General features: G+C 31.9%; 1 pseudogene; it reads left to right on the forward strand.

Annotated features, from left to right (window-relative positions):
* Nucleotides 1-412: 412 nt before the first annotated feature.
* LOC127112061 (uncharacterized) lies at nucleotides 413-6,181 on the forward strand (annotated as a pseudogene).
* Nucleotides 6,182-18,748: the final 12,567 nt, after the last annotated feature.

The raw sequence follows: 18,748 nt of genomic DNA on the forward strand, positions 1-18,748 counted from the left end.
ATATATATATATATATATATATATATATATATATATATATATATATATATATATATATATATATATATATATATATAATGGAAATGATCCATTCTTAACATGTACCTTATATATTATATATTAGCATTTCAAGTATTATTCCAAATTCAAGAAATGAACTTATCATGTTGAATGAGCAAAAACTGTAAGAAAATTTTATTCAAATAAAGCCATGGCAATGTAAGTTATGTTTTTTATCAGGTGAACATTTGATATTTTTATTCACTATAAAATTATATATCTTTTGTTTTATTTATAATGATGAAGATATATAATATCTGTTATATATGTGTAATTTTTTCAGATGTATGATCAAGTATGATCATTTTGAATTATAGAGCCTGAGTGAGTACTATAAGAGAAAATATTCAAAATGGTAGATGAAGAATTACATTTTAAAACTATTTTGAGGAGGAAGAATGTTGCAAAAGCCAGAATTTATAGAAAGAGTGTTATTGATGACAAGAAATCTAAGAGGTTGAAAACTGCTCTAAAAGAAAACGATACATTTGATAAAAGACGCGACAATGACTCAACAGCTTTGAGGATACCACTATCAGAACTTTCGCCAAACATACTAAATGACGGTCGTGGTATAGCCAACGTTGAAGTAAGTCGTCAACTTCATTCGTCCTTAAAGACTAAGCCAAGTACCAATAATAATATCAGATCAAAAAGGATATCAAGCAGAAACATTACTAAATTAGGAGTTAACTTATCTAAGAGGTTTGACAATACATTTGCTGCAACAACATCAAACCAAGATCCAATACCAGAATTGCAACTCAATGAGCTTTTTGCATCTGATAGTGGAGACGATAATATGAATGATGAATCTGACGGTATATTCTTAATTATTTTTCATTTGAGTTAATTTTTTTATGATATGTCATAGAATATTACAATATTCTTAACACAATAAATGTTATGTCAAAAGGTTACAGTTCAGCAACAAATTCAAGTTTTGATGAAGATGAAATGTCTAATGGAACAGATGCTATGGAAACTTTTGAAATTACATCAGGTATTTTAAAATGATTTACTATAAATAATATTTTATTATTATGAAATACAACTCATTTAACATATGAATTAAATACTATTGATGATCAGGAGGGTATTATGATATAGGGGATCCTGTCATTGAATGTCAATATTGTGGTGCAAATATGTGGTATTCGGAAAGGAAAAACAAATGTCGTCATGCGTCCAATCCTAAATTTTCCATGTCTTGTGGATCAGGAAAAGTTCAGTTACCTTTGTTAAAACCCGCTCCTAAAGTTCTACAACATCTGTTGTTTGACAACGAATCATGTGAATCAAAAAATTTCCAACAACAAATTCGAATGTACAACGTTATGTTTGCATTTACATCTCCCGGTGCGAAAGTGGACAATCGATTTAACAACGGTAGATGCCCTCCCAATTTTCGTATCCAAGGTCAATCATGTCACCGAATAGGAAGCATGTTACCGATGCCAGGTCAAAATCCACGATTTGCACAACTATATGTTTATGACACTGAGAATGAAATTGAAAACAGAATGCATGGATTCAGGTTAGATATCTATTATTTTCCAAATTTTAAATTTATTTATTTAAGAAACTTGCAATAAACTGCTTCAACTCTTTTCATTATAGGTCAAAAAGTGGAGTTGATGTTAATATTGTGAGAAAACTATCTGAAATGTTATATGAACATAATGTTCATGCCCAATCATTTCGCATGACAAGGGACAGACTTTGTGAAGAAGGTGTTTCTGATTTAAAACTTCGTTTAATATCTGAACGAAGAAATGATGGAAGGATATATAATCAACCAACTGTATCCGAAGTAGCTGCTTTAATTGTTGGAGATGTCGACACTGCAGAAAAAAGAGACATTATAGTGCAAAAACAATTTGGCGAACTTCAAATGATAGATGAGTATCATACCAGTTATTTAGGATATCAGTACCCATTATTATTTCCATATGGTGAGGATGGATATAAACCTAATGTGACGCACCGTGATAAAGGGACAAATATTCGCCACTTCACAGACATAACACAGTCAGAACAGAACAATAAAGATATTCCTTGGGAAGAAGCAAGAAAGCGAAATCGACTTACAATAAGAGAGTGGTTGGCCTTTAGAATTCAATCAAGATCTAATGAAGCACAAACATTGTTGCGATCAAGGAGACTTTATCAACAATTTTTGGTAGATGGTTTTACAATGATGGAATCAGAAAGACTTAGGTGGCTTCGAAAGAATCAGTCAAAATTGAGGGTTGGCAAGTATCACAATTTGAATGAATGTAATTCAAATGGAGAAACGCACGGGTCAAACACAGGTAAGAGGGTTGTGCTACCTTCTTCATACGTTGGTAGTCGTAGATATATGGATCAACTATACTTTGACGGAATGGCAATATGCAGCTATGTCGGATTTCCAGATCTTTTCATTACATTCACATGTAACCCCAACTGGCCTGAAATTCAGCGTTTGCTTGGTTCTATTCATCTAAAAGCATCAGATCGTCCTGACATCATTTCAAGAGTCTTTAAAATGAAATTTGATGAGCTTTTGTCTGATCTCAAAAAGAAAAGTCTATTGGGGAAAGTTCTTGCATGTGAGTAACTTATTCCATATTCAATTAATCGTATTGTTATTTTCAAATTTATCATTCGTGTGCTGACTATTGTATATACTTTATATATTTATTTTTATAGATATGTATACAATTGAGTTTCAAAAGAGAGGATTACCACATGCTCACATCTTAATTTTCCTCCATCCATCTAACAAATATCCAACTCCAAGTGATATTGATCGCATTATTTCAGCTGAAATACCTGACCAAGATACCAATGAAGAGTTGTATAATTTGGTTAAAACTCACATGATTCATGGCCCGTGTGGATTTGCAAATCGATCTTCACCGTGCATGAAAGATGGAAAATGTTCTAAATATTTTCCAAAACAGTTTCAGCCTGAAACAATTGTTGATCAAGATGGGTTTCCGGTATATAGAAGAAGGGACAATGGACATACAGTTCTTAAGAATGGAATTCAAGTCGATAACCGGAATGTTGTTCCATACAATGCAAAGTTGTTGACAAAGTACCAAGCTCACATAAACATGGAATGGTGCAATCAAAGTACATCGATTAAGTACTTATTCAAGTACATCAACAAAGGTTACGACAAAACCACCGTTGCCATTGTACCGAATGATGATGGAACTTCCAACCAGCCGCAGAATATTGATGAGATCAAACAGTATATTGATTGTAGGTACGTTTCTAATATATCACTTGAAATATGATGTCATGCAATTTATCTATTTCAACTAAAAGTGTGCAATTTTTCTTTACATGCATGGTGTAGAAAATTTTATATGTACACTGTTTTGACTATATGTGTTATAATAAAATTTATATATTCTGTCTACAATAATCATTATATTAATTTTAAATCCATTGCCTTTCATTATATTATTTGTAGGTACGTTTCTCCGAGTGAAGCATCTTGGAGGATATTCTCCTTTCCAATCCATGGTAGAAAACCAGCTGTTGAGAGACTGTAATTTCATTGTGAAGGTCAAAATTCAGTATATTACACTGATTTTGATCGTATCAATACAGTTCTGGAAAAATCAAGTGTAACTGAATCAATGTTTACATCATGGTTCGAAGCAAATTGCAAGTATCCTGAAGCACAAAATTTAACTTACAGCAAATTTGTTTCAAAATTTGTTTATGTTAAGAAAAAAAGAGAATGGAAACCACGTCAAAAAGGTTACACAATTGGTAGGCTTATATGGGTTCCTCCAACAACTGGCGAATTGTACTATCTTAGATTGATGCTCACACATGTCAAAGGCCCCCGCAGTTATAATGATATAAAAACAGTGAATAACATAAAATATGATACTTTCCGGAATGCCTGTTTTGCTATGGGTTTTATCGGCGATGATAGAGAATTCATTGCAGCTATTAAAGAGGCAAATCATTGGGGTTCAGGTCAATATTTGAGATTACTATTTGTTCACATGTTATTATCAGGCAGCATTAACAGGCCAAGACATGTATGGAGTAAAACATGTCATCTCTTAGCTGATGGAATACTATATGCTCAACAGCGAATTGCAAACAATAGAGGTATTATTTTTCCTATATTGTGAATTTTTATTATATTTATTTGTTTGATTCTTAAAAGTAAATTTGTTTTATAGTTTACACTTATAATTACTATTGTATAAAGGTTTGAGGTTGTCGGATGAAGAGATAATGAATTTAACATTAATTGAGATTGAACGAAATCTTCAAAGGAAGAGCCGAAGTCTAAAGGAATTTGCTGGAATGCCTTATCCAAGTGGATATGTGGTTGAGCAGTTGGGAAATAAGCTCATATACGAAGAGCGGAGTTACAATCCAGTCGAACAATTGCAAGAATACAATAATTTGTTCTTAAATCTTACAGGTAAATATGTTAAATGTTTGTAAGTTTTGTCATAATTTTATAAAGTTAACTTTTAAAGTATGATTTTATCTTACAATTTTTTTTAATGTATAATTAATTTATTCACTGCATGTTTGCTATGTATTTTTTTTAAATTAGATGAGCAAAGAGGTGTATTCAAGCGAATAATGGAAGCAGTAAACAATCAACAAGGAGGCGTATTTTTTTTGTATGGATACGGTGGCACAGGGAAAACCTACATGTGGAGAACTCTAGCTTCCTACATAAGATCAAAGAAACAAATTTGTTTAACTGTTGCTTCATCGGGCATAGCTTCACTACTACTTCCAGGAGGTCGAACGGCTCATTCAATGTTCAAGATTCCAATACCTACAATGGAGTCTTCTACATGTAATATCGACAAAGGTAGTGGTCGCGCAGAGCTACTAAAAATGGCAAAGTTGATAATTTGGGATGAAGCTCCAATGGCACACAGATTTTGTTTTGAAGCGTTTGATAAAACCCTTAAAGACATAATGGGGCGTTCCAATTGTTCTGACAAATTATTTGGAGGGAAAGTAATTGTATTTGGTGGAGATTTTCGGCAAATATTACCAGTTGTACCAAGGGGCATCCGTTCAGATATAATACATTCTACAATAAATTCATCATACATCTGGGATCATTGTGTTGTGCTGAAGCTTACAAAGAACATGCGACTCCAACAAGCCGGCAATAATTCAAGTACATCTGAATTAGAATTGTTTTCTAATTGGATATTAAAAGTTGGCGATGGGAAATTGGAAGAACCGAACGATGGTTACACGGATATTCCTATTCCAAATGATTTCTTAATTTCTAACTATGATGATCCACTAGAAGCCATTGTTAGTGAAACATATCCGAATTTTCTTAACAATTACAAGAATCCAGAATTTTTCCAATCAAGAGCTATATTGGCAGGAACAATTGAAACGGTTGACATCATAAATCAATACGTTTTGGGATTCATACCAGGTATGCGTTATCCATTGTAAACATATTTATAGATACATTCATATATTTATATGTACTAACATAGATTTATAATAATAAAACTTCAAAAATTTTCCCAAAGGTGAAGAAAAGGAATATTTAAGTTCAGATTCTGTAGACACTTTTGACGGTGAAGGAAATGAAGCTTTTGATGCTTTGACCCCGGAATTTTTGAATACACTTACAACTTCCGGTCTACCTAACCACAAGATTAAATTGAAGATTGGGACCCCTATTATATTGCTTCGAAACATTGATCAACCTGAAGGTCTCTGCAATGGAACAAGGCTTATAGTTACAAGATTGGCCAACCATGTTATCGAGGCAAAGATTATATCTGGAAAGAATATTGGAGGGGTTATCTATATTCCAAGAATGGATATGACTCCAACACAATCTCCGTGGCCATTCAAAATGACTAGAAGGCAATTTCCCATAACTATATGTTATGCTATGACAATTAACAAATCTCAAGGTCAGTCATTGGATTATGTTGGATTGTATTTGCCTAGAAGTGTATTTAGTCATGGTCAACTATATGTTGCAATATCAAGGGTCAAAAGCAAAAAAGGGCTTAAGATATTAATCCATGACAAGGATAACCATCCATTGAATTCTATAACAAACGTCGTGTTCAAAGAAGTTTTTGAAAACTTATAGAACGTAAGTTTTTCATTAGTTATATTATATCAACAAATGTCGTTGTTTATTATTAGAATTTTATTGAATGAGTTGTATAAAATATACATTATGTTTTAACATTTGTTTATATGGATGTAATTGTTTTTTACGGGGTAATGAATCATCACTTCCTAAAAGGTTGCAGGCAGGTTTTGTATAAACCCAGTTTTTTAAGGACCAAAGAATTGTACGAAGTTAAATCATTTTTGTTGCTGGACTTATTTCTCACAATTTTAACTAAAATTGTGAACCTTTTGTTTCAATATCTTTTGTTGCATTAAACCTTACTGTATCAATTGCAATTAATTTCAACATTTGGTAGTATTCATTACTATATTTTAAAACAAATGAGGTTCTGGTATTTCTTTTACATGGTTTATGTATTTTGGTTAAATAATCATTTATTATGAAGGTTAATATTTGCGCTTTTATACCTCAAATTAGTAAGAGATTGGAAAATTCCATCCATTACTAAATAAATATATTTTTATTTCTTATGTCCAAAATCTCAATGATAAATGGAATGTTTATTCATAACATTAACAATGGAATGTTTATTATATATCAATATACCAATAAATTGTAAAAATATTTTTGTATTATATTTTTTGATTATTTCCTTAATATAGTATACAAAAAAATTAAGCAAATTATATTACTATAAATTAATAATGTTTTACTTTATTATGTCCCAAACTGGAAAAAGTTATTTGTGGAAATTTTTTGAACCCATTTATTGATCATTTAACATCCATTACATTAAAAAAAACTCTTATGCAATAAATTTGTGTACGTTGATCCAACCATATATATATATATATATATATATATATATATATATATATATATATATATATATATATATATATATATATATATATATATATATATATATATATAACAAAAAAATATATTATATTTTAATTTTTTTAAAATAAATTATTGCACTTGCGCGACCTGTGCGAACGCACGGGTCCTTTACTAGTTATTAATAAAAGAGACAGATCAATATTAATAAGTACATATTTTTGGTAACATTAATAATTGGTCAATTGATACTGGAAGATAAAATTTTACTTGAGATATTTTATATTACTACATAATATATATATATATATATATATTATATGTTATATATTTGTGTGGTGTGGAAAGGATAAGAAGAAGTAGGTAAGAGAGAAGGAGAGATATCAGAAAGGAAAAAGAAAAGGAAGAGATAAGAACAAGAAAGAAAGAGAAGAAAGAAGAAGAGAGAAAGAGGAAAGAAGAGCTTGGAGGAAAAACAAGAAAAACCATGGAGGATCATCATCTTCATCATCATGTCATTTTCACTATCACCTTCATCAAACTTCATCTTCAAGGTGAGTTCTTAGCTAGTATGTCTTGATCCCCAACCTTTAAAGAGTTCCAACCAATCGATTGGTTTAGTGAAATTTTGTGAGAAATCTCCCAATCATGAATTAATTCTTTGATAAATTAAAATATGCTGTCAATGGGGGTTGAACCTAGAACCTCATTTGTATGGAACAAGCTTTACCACTAGGTTAAGCTTTTATTGTTAAATATTTGTGTAAGGAATAAATGTTAACCTATATTCTTGATTAAGTTAGATTTTTAAATTATTTGAGAATTGTAACTCCGTTTTGGACGCGGACGGTTGCGTTAGAAGGATAACGTAAAGGACTATTATTATCATTCCATGTTATACTATATTATGTGATTTATAAATGCTATGAATTATATTATGACGAAAGTTAAATATTTTTGTTATGTTGAATGTGAAATAACACGATTAAAAACCTTATAAAGATGAGTGAGGAAACCCAGGAGAATAACTTGATAAATAACTTAGAAAGATAATCTAGGTTATGGAAATGAGTATACGGTGATGCTTGGACGTAACAGTACCTAGGTGTGTATTGTGGACAAGTATCCACTTGGTAACGAATCAATATGCTTTGTATGGAACATGTGTGATATATGTATGAGAATGGATCATGTTATGATGCCATGAGAATTAATATGATATCATGAGAATTGTTTGATATTTGGTGAGGAACTTTTGTTCCAAAAGTCCTATTTTGATGAGGAGCGTTGCTCCGAAAGTCCTATTGGTTATTGAGAATTAATCACGTATTCGGAATTATTTGTGATTGTGCATATACCACTTCAAGGGCTTAGGCAAAACGGTAAGTGGGGATGTGGCACCAGTGATTCGTGCCTTAATTGGGTTTGAGCCCTAACCATGGTGGACATGAGAGAGAGGTGGACACCTAAGTGGGTTAGAGTCCCATACGGTGAAAGATACTCAAAGTGGGTTCGAGTCCCATATGAGTGATGGTTCTTAAAAGTGGGTTCGAGTCCCATAGGGGAACCTGATATCCACTGTGAAAGTCGAATCATTCGGACATGCGTGAACCAAGCCTTGGCCTAGACGTAGGTCCGGTTGGGGATCGATGTTTCGTGAATCCGAATAGTGATTTTTTGAGTGGATGCACTCAAGTGACATGTTTCCATACATTGTGATTATCATGTAGTTACTCAAGTCCTAGTTACAAGGTGCGAGTGATACACAAGTAACAGAAGGTGAATGCTTGAGTTAGAATCGAGTAGGAACCCTGTAGAGCCTAGTGGACCCATAGGATAAGAGAACTCACTGAAATTATTATCTCATCCCATTATTGTTGTTATTTTTCAGGTATTCCTTGCAGATTGAATTCAGGAGAAGTTGTCTATGGATGTTTCAAGGGATGTTGTTTATCATGATCTTCCGCTATGGAGTTTTGTGCAATGAAGATGTTGCACATAGTTCTTAGATTTTTATTTGTAGGCACCATTATATAACATGTCCCATTGATGTTTTCATATTTGGACATGTATTTATATTGATGCCATTAGACACTTATGTTGGATCAGTACCAATTATTAACACTTGTATGATGTTATTCTAGATATATATTATACGGGTTGTTACATATTATACCTCAGTTGTTTAAAAAATCGACATTACAAGTTTATTAGTATTTTATTTAAATAAATTGAATGTAGTTTTTACCTCAATATTGCTCTCTCGGGTTTTCTGAAAACCGACGTGTAAACTCTAAATTATATTTTACTCAATCGTCATGTTTCATTCACTTTTTACACCCTAGCACTTTTCTTCGACTGAAACACCATTCTCTCAGTCTAACAAACTAAAACACCATATTTTCCAATGAGGAAGGAAGCCCGAACCTCAAGTCAATACTTTTCTTTGACTCTCCCATATTCTTCAGTATGTAAAACTCTCTTATATAATATTGTTGTTGTTATTGTTGTTTTTGTTATTATTTTTATTGTTGTTGTTGTTACCATCGTTGTTATTGTTGTTATTATTATTATTATTATGGTTTTTGAGACTTAAGGTACAATGTAGTGTTGTTATTTACTATTATTATTATTGTCATGGTTTTTGAGACTTAGGGTATAATATAGTGTTATTTTTCAAGTATTTGTAGTTGTTATTGTTGTATTATTTTGGAATGTTCATTTGTATTTTACTTTCAAAAGTTTTATGTTATTATAGATCATAGTTGGATGAGAGCCAATAGACTAAGTAAATAGTATGAGAATGAAGTGATTCAATTTCTTGAATTCGCAGGAAAAAAACCTTCCTAATAATAATGAGATTTTTTGTGTCCTTGTAATTTTTTTTGAAATACGTAAAAATATCCAAGAGATGTTATATTCAATCATTGTGGTTGTGATAGAATTATTCAAAATTATACGAAATGGGTATGACATAGTGAAGTGACAAAAAAAAGATTTATGTCACATAGAGTTGAAGATGATGAATTTGTGAATGATACTCTAGAAGATATGATTCTTGATATTGGAATAGATGCTTTTAAGAAAACTCACGTGGAAGATACTTTAAAAAGTGACATGGAATAGTCATTATATCCAGGATACAAATTTTTTACAAGATTATCACCTGTTTTAAGACTATTTAATTTTAAGGCAAGAGGTGTTTGGACGAATAAAAGTTTCACTGAATTGATTGAATTGTTGCAAGAAATGCTTCCAGAAGGTAACACGTTTCCGAAACGTAATTATGAGGCCAAAAACATATTGTGTCCAATGGGTGTGGACTATGTCAAAATACATGCATGTCGTAATGATTTCATATTATATAGGAAAAATTATGAAAACTTGAAGGAGTGCCTGAGGTGTGGGGAGTCACACTACAAGAAGAAGGACAAATGTGCTGAAGATGATGATGGTGTAACTAGAAAAGGGTGTTCCTTCGAAGGTGATGTGGTACCGACCGATAACTTAAAATTTTAATATATTGTTTCCTAATGTAAATGACACAAATAATACTAGGTGGCATGCAAATAAAATATTATGTGATGGAAAAATTCATGATATAGCTGATTCATCGCAATGGAAGAAATTTTATATGTTGTTTCTAGATTTTATCCTTTAGCCAAGGAACCTTGGGCTTGGACTTTCCACCGACGGAATGAACCCGTTTGGAAATTTGAGTACTAACCATACTTCATGACATGTTCTTCTCATGATTTAAAACTTATCTCTATGGTTGTGCATGAAGCGGAAATATATGATGTTATCAATGATGATTTTGAGTCCAAAATAACTAGGGAACAACATAGATGTTTATTTAATACCATTGATTGAGGATTTGATAATTTTGTGAGAGGAAGGCTTTGATGTTGATGATGTGTATACAAGTGATAACTTTAAGTTGTGTGTCATGTTGTTTTGCATAATCAATGACTTTCCTGCATCTGGGAATTTATATGCGTACAACGTCAATGGGCATAAAGCATGTCCAATATGTGAAGATGATACATCCTTCCACCAATTAAAAAAATGGAAAATATTATTTACTTTGGGCGTCAAAAATATCTAAGAACTAACCATCCATATTGTAGATTGCGGAAGGATTTTAATGGAAAGAGGAGTTTGGTATCGCTCCAAAGCCCTTATCCAGGAAGGACATTTATAAAATACAATAACACATTAATGTTGTCTTTTGAAAGAAATGACAATGGCTTGCGGAGAAAAATATTTAGAAAAAGAGGTCGGTGTTCTTTGATCTTCCATATTGGTCTATCTTCGATGTAAGACATTGTCTTGATGTCAGGCATATGGAGAAAAATGTATGTGATAGTTTGATTGAAACACTTCTAAACTTTAAAGGTAAGACAAAAGATCCTAATAAATCTTGTGAAGATATAGTGGTGATGGGTAGAGGGAAAGAGTTATCCCTAAAAGATATAGGAAATAAAACATATTCCCCTCTTCATGTCATACTCCCTCTAATATCTCATGATTGCCATCTTGATGCAACAACTTCTACCAGTGGCTATCCGTGGTATTCTACCAAAAAATATAAGAGTAACTATAACCAAATTGTGCTTATTCTTCAATGCAATATGTAGTAAAATCGTTGAACTTGTAAATTTAGATGAGTTGGAACACGAGGCTGCAATTATCTTATGTCAATTAGAGATTTTTTCCCTCCATTACTTTTTGAAATTATGGTTCACTTAATTGTTCATATAGTAAGTGAAATTAGAATTTATGATCCAGTTTATTTATGGTGAATGTATCTGATAAGATCTTTAAAGGGTATACAAAGAATCATCACCATCCGGAAGCTTCGATCATTGAACGATACATCACCGAAGAAGCTATTGAGTTTTGTATAAACTATTAATCTGAAGCAAACTCTACAGGAATTCTAGAGTCTCGTCAAGATGGAAGGTATGGTGGTAGAGGTATTCAAGTTTTAAATGTTAAAACATGTTACTAAGATCTAGTTCTTCAAGCGCGCGCGCGCACACACACACACACACACATATACATATATATATATATATATATATATATATATATATATATATATATATATATATATATATATATATATATATATATATATATATATATATTGAATAATGTTAATGAAGTTCAACCTTACTTGACCATTCACAAAAGTCTTATCAAGGAAAAATTCTCCCGAATGAGTGAAAAAATATTGTTGATAGAGCATAATAAAACTTTCATAACTTGGTTTAATGAAAGGGTTTCTAAAGAGAGTAATGCATCAGAGAAAATTAAATGGATGTTACATATGGCTATGTTTAATATAATAACTTGGAGTTCATACGATATTACTAAGTATACATTCTATACAAAATCAAAGGATGATCATAGTACTGTGCAAAATAGTGGGGTAATGGTTGAAGTTGAGTCCATGTGCTTGTCTAGTTCTAAAGATAAGAATCTTATATTGGCATCTAGAGCGTACTTTGGGGCCATTGAGGAGATTATGGAGATTGATTATATTGATTTTAAAGTGCCTTTATTTAAGTTCAGGTGGTTTGACAATAACACTGGTGTAGAAACTGATGAATTAGGATCCATATGGGTTGATCTTTGAAAGGAGACTTATATGAACAAACCATTCTTCACGGAATCCTAAGAAAAACAAGTTGTTTATGTCACTGATCCTTCTAAAACAACATGGCCAATTGTTCTATAATGAAAATATATTCTTGATAGTGATGAAAATCAAGATTTAAATTTTGATACCCCTTCTTTCGCAACACACGTACGTCTCTCATAAGAAGAAATTGATTATGATGATGATGTGCATGCTATTCATCATGATCATCAAGAGAGAATATGGGAAAACTAGTAAGTAAATTTTCTATATCACTTATTAATATATATTTACTCATTTATATTTTTATATTCTTTTTACTAAATATTTAATGTTATTGTTGTTGATGATCTTAATTGGTTTTAAATATGGTTCAAGTTATAGGTGTGTAACAACTGGTGACAAATCACAGAAGATAATTTTTAGACAGCCTACAAGACTTTTTATTTTTGTTATTGCTTTTGTTGGTTAATCATTTGTTTTAGTTTTAACTTGTTGTAAAATTATAAGGTGTACCTGTGCCATTTTGGATTTGCAAATGGTGTAAACAATACATATTTTTGGTACAATGATTCTGTTTGAGAAATTGGCAAGAGGTACAAAGTATCCGTTTTAAAAAAGGTCAAAATATGGTTATGTAATAATGTATTTGTTTCATAATGGCCAAAATATGGTTATGTAATACAGGTTCAAACCAAAATATAGAAAAAAAATAACAATGTTTTCCCCTCGATTATTACTTTAAATCGAGGTAATAATACAACTCTATTACCTCAGCTTCTGAAATAACCGAGAAGAAACGTGGGGCACGCCATCCAGTTCTGAAAAATAATAAAAATGCAAAAGTTGGGGATTAAACATAGGCGAAGAACACATTACCCCTCAGTTTTGCAATAACCGAGGGATAAAGTGGCAAGTTTTCATGACGTGTTTTGTTACCTCACCTCTGCAACCGAGGTTTAATCCCTTTCGCGTCTAAGGTAAAATGTGTATATTTGTAGTAGTGCTACCAAACCCAGGCTGTCCCTCCTCACACAACTGGCCGACACACCTTTTTCTTCCTCTTCTCTCACTTGCATTGTTCTCTCCTTTATTTAACCTCACCGTGAAACCACTTTCTTTCTCGTATCATGACAATAGAACATTCATCTCCCTCATCTCATACTAAAAGCTCTGACTCGACCTCACATTCTAAAACCATGCAGAATACCAACCCTCTCATTCATCCTGCATTCGCTATCTCTAACATCACCAATTTTATCAAAATTACCCCAAGCATTTAAAACGAACAATATAACACTTGGTATGAAATATTTAAAATCAATGCTTGTGTTCATCAAGTCATTGATCATATCATCCCAACTGAAACCACATCATATCTTAATCTCAAAGACATTGATCCTACTCTCTAGGCATGTCTTGATGTTGTTGTCGTTCAATGGGTTTATGGCAAAAATTTTGACGACCTTTTTCACACCATCATTGAGTGTGATTCAACATCGGAAAATGCATGGAAAATATTATTTAACATTTTTTTATGACAAGAAAAATTCTAGGGCTCTCTACCTAGAACAATAATTTTCTAATGCTTATATGGAGTAATTTCCTAATGCCTCTACCTATTGTCAACATCTCAAATCTCTGTCTGACCAACTCTCTAATGTCGTGTCTAACGGAAGGCTTGTTCTTCATCTCATCTCTACCCTGGCAAATGAGTATGCCACAGTGGGTTCACAAATCCATCATGGAGACCCTCTTCCACCCTTTTACAAAGATTATTCTATGATAATCTTGGAAGAAACGACCAAAGAAAAGAAAGGAGAAAATTTTATCAATAACTCTTCTTGTGTATCATGTCTTGATGATAACACAGCCTCAACCACTCTCTCTCAGCAACACAACAACCAAAACAACAGTGGTGTTAGTCATGGTGGTCGTAGCAATGGTCATGGTCGGGTCAGAAGCAACGATTATGGTGAAGGTCGTTCTTAGCATCAACAACATCAGTGGCCTTAGTCTCTCTATCAACAACCTCAGTGGATCACTCCCACTTATTCCAGATAATGGCAATAACAATGGACATATCCATGGAAACAATGGTCCACTCCACCGTGTCCATATCTTACAACTGGTGCTCCCCAATAAAAATTAGGCATACTTGGTCCCAAGCCTCGGAAAGCTCACATGGCATCTGCTCCACCTCATATGAACAGTCAACAAAGCTCATATTCTTATGCTCCGGTTAACATCCAGGTTGCTATGCATACTTTCTCCATCTCTCTTTCTAATGATCAATGGTATATGGAAAACACAACGACTTCTCATATGACAAAGATTAAAGGTAATATCACATCTTATTTTAATATGAGTAATAATATTACCGTCAGAATGGTGATCATGTTCCTGTCATTGGTTATGGACGCATCTCTACCCAATACCCTAAGATTAAAGAATGTTTTACATGCACCAAAACTTATTAAAAATCTTGTTTCTGACATAAAATTTACAATCAATAATGATGTATCTGTTAAATTTGATCCTTTTGGTTTTTCTACAAAGGATTTTCAGACATTAATGCTTTTAATGAGATGTAACAGTTCAGACTATCCTTACCATATTCCACAAGACCAAACACAACAAAAATACCACCACCTGTCTTTGTTTCTTCATCTATCGAGTTATGGCATAATCGTTTAGGACATCCAGGAGCTCATCTTTTAATTCCATTCATCAAAATAACTTATGCTATGTAATAAGTTTAGAAATGATTTCTTTTGCAACTCTTGTCCACTTGAGAAACAAATAAAACTGCTTTTTAATCTAAAAACATAGAAATGTAGTCTCATCAACACTTTCCATAAACTGTAATTTATGTTAATGTAATCTCATCAACATTTTCCTTAATCTAAAAACATATAAATGTATTGAAATGGTGAGTAGAACATAACATGGGATGGATATAAAAAATGAATTACAATTATAAAATACCTAGATTACTTGTTCATCATTAGCTTCAGTTGTGTGATGTAAATAAAATGATTTGCTTTATATTTGTTTGTATAAAGACTTATACAATATAAACAACATAAGCACGTATTTGTGGCATACCTAACAAACATCTCATTGTTGTTGTAGTTTTTCAATTGTTTCTTTTTAACCATCATGACACTTTCATTTTTCCACATTTGTTGCTATTTAAATTTGAACATAAATTTATGACCAAGTAATTTATCAAAGACCAAGGGAAATTCAAGTGGATCATCAACACCGTCCTATAAGAAATGAAAAGTAGTTGAAGAAAGATAACATACATGATGAAATGGTACTTGAAATGATAAAAATGCTATTTAAAAAAATACATCAGCACACCTCAACCATTGTTAGACAAAGTTGTGTAGTAGAGATTTCCAACAACTCGAAACACTCATGATCCCAAAATACAAAAATGGCAGTACTTCCATTATCAACAACCTCAATCTCAATTTTGCACCTAAAAAGTTCCAATATGTCATTTTAGACTTCCCTTACATGAGGTATGACATTCATTTAGTTATTATGTATTACCTATATATTTCGGCCTCGGTTGAATGGCCATCAGAACATACATATGGTAGAGAATTCCCTTTAGCTACTTTTGGACAATTGTAGCATGCTTGGTAGTACCAACCGTTTCCTGTTGCTTTCAGTTTCTTAGTAGTTTCTACGGTGACACACCATGTCAACTGATTCATGTGATATAAATGATTTAGTGGCACAATAATAACTATGATGGTCGCATGTATATATTGTATTTTAAAAAGCACGCAACCGTTTCTTGTTGCTTTCAGTTTCTTAGTAGTTTCTACGGTGACACACCATGTCAACTGATTCATGTGATATAAATGATTTAATGGCAAAATAATAACTATGATGGTCGTATATATATTGCATTTTAAAAAGCACCATATCAATACTTGCATCAGGAAGGTTTATTATATCTCACAGACAAAGAGGCGTAGCATTTGACACAAACTTATCATAAGAAGTCATTTGAGAGCCAGATGAGTTTTGTGACCACATGTTAGATTGTGTACTCATAAGTTGACTTGAACTTCCAAGTTGGGTGTCCTTTGAAACCAAAAATAGAATGTTCTTATCTGTGTCACCTTTTCAATACCATAAAACATAACAACATATTCAAAAGTAGTAAGCCACATGAAATAATACCTATTTCAAAATTCAACAATATCAGGCACGTCTTTGTTAATGATCAGATTGGTGATATTGTACGTATTCGAAATAGGCAGCAAATACTTCCCTATTTTAAAACAAACAATGTTTAATAAGCACGACATCATTATAATTGACTTAACACAATTAGTAACATCTGAAAACTATTTGTACCTTCCTCCTTCATTTTCGCATACTATAACATTATAATTGTATGACCACCGTCTTTGTTCTTTTGCATGTAGTTCATGAATTTCACAACATACGTCTCCCAAAAGGTACAGTTCAATGTGTTATTCCTAACAATGGGATATGTTATATTAACGATTTATATTGTACATTCAGAATCTTGCATAAAGCAGAAAAACTTTAAAATACATACAAATTTAATAACATTTAAACATTTATCCAAGGTCTTTTAAAATGAGGTTTACTTGTTGCTTCTTGCTTCCAGCATTCATTTGAGTATACCCAATCTCTTCAACCAGTCCAATAACATCTAACAATAATACTATAATTAATGTTCATGATATATGTTGCAAAGATAGTGTTTATATTAATAACAACTACAATAAAAAGGTTATAAAAATTGTTAATTACCACATCATATGTTGATATTAATGAAAATACATTACCTATTAAGAAATCCTTATTCCATTTTCAAGAAATAATGCCAGCAAAAGGTTTGAAGTTCAACTTTTTCCAAGAAATTTCATGCTTGTTTATATCAGAGACAAATTTCCAACTGTAAATCTTATGATGAATTGATGTTCTGAAGTTTTGAACATGAGATCATTGGTTTGAGGGAGGAAGTTCGTAATAATGTAAGTGTTGTTTATCACTAAAACCGAATCAAAGGTTGCTTTCAACGTAGTTGGTACCACAACATGAATATCTGTCCCCTACAAATACATTTCAATTATCACGTAACTGCAGTTTAAGACATAAATTTTTTGAAGTGATTTGGAAATCTAACAATACACTTACATCTGCATTGATAAATATTAGCTTCAGGTTCTCTTTGTTGTTAGATAGAACAATCCATTTGTGATGTACTTTCAAAATAATTTTCCATAATTCTTTCTTGTCATGTATTTCGACAATCTTCTCAAACGGAATTGCCATTATTTTAAGGTTGCATTTGACATATGAAAACTATATCATGTATACAGAAACACATTTGCAGATATACAAAAGAACAAAAGCATGTAAAATACAAAGGTTCATTGTCTTTTATGCTTTTTTAGAATAAACTACAACAATAATACAACATAGTATTATCATGTTTGTTAGTAGCAGAAACTAAAAAACAATGAAATCTACTTAACAAATATGAATTTCTTAGCTTTCATTTCAAATATCATACAAAAATCATTTCATTTACAACCGACATGAACAAACATTTATCAGGTCGAGAAAAACTTGAGGATCTTACCTTCATCCTCAAGAATAATAAATATTCAACAAAATAAAAGATGATGAACATGCTTCGACCAGAAACATTATAACATTCAGCAATCATAATGTAAATGAAACAACGAAGAAGAATCAACCAAAAATCTTGATGTTCGTGTCAGAATAAAAAAAACACCTTCAAAGATGAGCTGATGTTGAAGAACTTCAAGAATTCGAGAAGTTGAGGTTGGATATAGAAAAGAAAGAGTTGGAATGGGAGTGAGAAAATAAATAATTGCTATACAATCGAAAAACAAAGATTTAGGATAGATTTTCTGGGTAAGAGAGAAAACATAGAGTTGTTAGACATGTAAATTTGTTGCATTGAAAACCGCAAAAGTTGATAAATGGATTTCATATAATTCGTTTGAAACTAATATTTGATATATCCACAAAATTGTTAACAAATTCAAAGTCATTGGTAAGAA

This window comes from Lathyrus oleraceus, unplaced genomic scaffold (assembly GCF_024323335.1).
Source record: "Lathyrus oleraceus cultivar Zhongwan6 unplaced genomic scaffold, CAAS_Psat_ZW6_1.0 chrUn0030, whole genome shotgun sequence".
NCBI lineage: Eukaryota > Viridiplantae > Streptophyta > Magnoliopsida > Fabales > Fabaceae > Lathyrus > Lathyrus oleraceus.